We start from the raw sequence: 2,710 nt of genomic DNA, 5'->3' as shown, positions 1-2,710 counted from the left end.
GGCAAAACAGTGGGCAGATGCAGATAAAGTTCTCCTGTTGCAGTGTGTCCTCACGGGCAGGGCGCAGGAGGCTTATTCGGCTGTCTATGCATCTGTAAAATCAGCTGTCCTTAAGGCATATGAATTGGTTCCAGAAGCGTATCGCCAACGGTTTAGATACTGGGTTAAAGGGGATAAGCAGACAAATGTTGAGTTTGTGCGTGACTTATCGAATCACTTTCACCGCTGGTGTGCCGCACAGAAAGTTACCACAGTTGAGCATCTGTCTGAACTGATTGTAATGGAACAGTTTAAAAATGTTGCTCCTCAACGCGTAACTGTCTAAAGATGAGTGGGTTAAGGCACAAAAATCTGACACATCGCTGTCCACGTTGTGGGATCAAGTTTTGCTACATGGTCAGATGGAAGAGGTGGCACAAGCCTATTTTGTTCAGGATGGTCTCTTACTCCGTAAATGGCTGGCTTGTGATGTAGACGTTGTGGGTGAGCCTATGTTTCAGGTTGTGGTGCCTCAGGATTTTCTGTAGCTAGTTTTAAAAACAGCACATGATGAAAGTGTTTTTTTTTGGCCGCGTGCCAAGAAGGATGTGGCTGCATATGTGAAGACGTGTCATGTGTGTCAGCTGACTGGCAAACCGAACCAGAGCATAAAACCCGCACCTTTGCAGCCTATTCCTGTGGTAAGTGAGCGGTTTGAGCATCTGATTATAGACTGTGTTAACTGTAATGTGTCAAAGCACTCGTTACCCTGCCGCTTATCCACTTAGATCCATCACCACTAAATCTGTTGTTAAAGCACTTTCTCAGTTCATCTCAGTGTTTGGGATACCAAAAGTCATACAAAGTGACCGAGGGTCTAATTTTTGCTCACACATGTTTGCTCAGGTGTTGAAAACACTGGGGGTTAGCCATAATCGGTCCACTGCATATCATGCGCAAAGCCAAGGCGCGTTAGAGGTTCCATCAGACGCTTAAATCATTGCTGCGTGCATTTTGCACGGAGTTAGATCGGGACTGGGAGGAAGGTCTCCCATGGTTAATGCTAGCGACAAGAGAAGCAGTGCATGAGAGTACGGGCTTTAGCCCGAATGACTTGGTATTTGGGCACTCTGAGCGGATCGCTGACAGCGCTGAAAATTCGGTTGGTTCCCACTGAAGCTCCACCAAATTTGATTGACTTTGTAAATGGGTTTCGACACAAGTTATTTGTGGTAGGGATGTTGGCTAGAGAAACTGGGGCAGTCTCAGACTAAAATGAGAGCTCATTATGACCAGGGTACAGAGATTGTAAATCTTCATTTATTTTGGCACCTGAGGCCGCACAGTAATTATATATGATATCGAGAGCAACATGAAGGCTCTTCTCGTCCTTGACCATTATACTTGTATCATCTGCATAGGAGATCATTTTACAGACAGCTCCGTTGTCTGCTCGTATGCCTTGGATTGACTGACTCTGGTTTATAAGGAGGGCGAGGGGCTCAGCCACCAGGCTATACAGAAGAGAAGATAGGGGACAGCCTTGTCTGATTGATCGGTTTATTTTGATTTTTGGGGTTAGAAGACCATTGATTTTGACTTGACTGTGCGCGTTGTTGTATAAAACCTGAATTGTTTTTATGAAACTTTGACCAAAGCCAAACTGTTTTAGGGGGCCTAGAGAAATTCATGTTCCACACGGTCAAAGGCTTTTTCAAAGTCTACGCCCAGATATGTTCCCCCACTCTTTGACATTTGGGAAAGCGCTGACTTGGTGGAAAGAATGGGGTCTGAAATGTCTCTGTTAGGGATGCTGTAGGCTTGTGCTTGGTGTACAAGCCCTGGAATTACCGTTTTGAGTTTATTTACGAGTGCTTTGGTCAGAATTTTGTAGTCTGTGTTAAGAAGACCGATTGGCCTATAGTTCTGCAGATTTGTTTTGTCCCCTTTGTTTTTATAAACAATTGTAATTAGGCCAGATGTGAGGGTCTCAGGAGCATAGCCCTGGCTGTCTATTTCCTGAAAAACAGATTGCAACATGGGCGATAATTTGTCCTTAAAGGCTTGAAAAAAATCTGTTAGTCCGTCTAACCCCGGACTTTTGTTTTTATGAAGGCCAGAAATGGTCGCTTCAATTTCACTTGTTGTGAGAGGCTGATCACACCAGACTTTGTCCTCAGTTCCGAGCTGGTTAGTGATTGCTTTAATTACCATCTCTTGATCATACTGATGGACAGGATTACTGGAGTATAGCTGTTGAAAGAAAGAGTGAACTGTTAATATTTCGTCAAGATTTGTGATTGAGTTGCCGTCACTGTTTTTTAATTCCTTGATAGACACTTTGCTCTGCAGTTGTTTCTCCAGTCCCAAAAAATAGGATGTGCACCTTTCACCCTCAACAAATGCTTGTACCCTGCTTCTAGTGATTGCCCCTGCACACTTGATTTTGTAATGGTTGGACAGTTGTTCCTTGAGCCATATGTAATTTGTAAGGTCCATGTTAGGTACCTGGGCAATTTTAGAAAGCTTAACTTCTATTTTCTGTTTTATCTCTTTTTCATCTAAATCATTCAGCCATCGTTTGTGTTTGCTGTAGTTAATTGAGAGTCTTTTGATGCGTTTTTTTTTACTTCATCCCACCAGACAAAAGCATCACTAACCCATCGCATTTCTTCAGAGACATTCTGGAGGAAGTTGTTAATTTTTTTTATAAATTGAGGGTCCTGTAGTA

The sequence above is a fragment of the Solea solea genome, chromosome 16, assembly GCF_958295425.1.
Source record: "Solea solea chromosome 16, fSolSol10.1, whole genome shotgun sequence".
Classification (NCBI taxonomy): domain Eukaryota; kingdom Metazoa; phylum Chordata; class Actinopteri; order Pleuronectiformes; family Soleidae; genus Solea; species Solea solea.
This window is presented reverse-complemented; position numbering follows the sequence as displayed.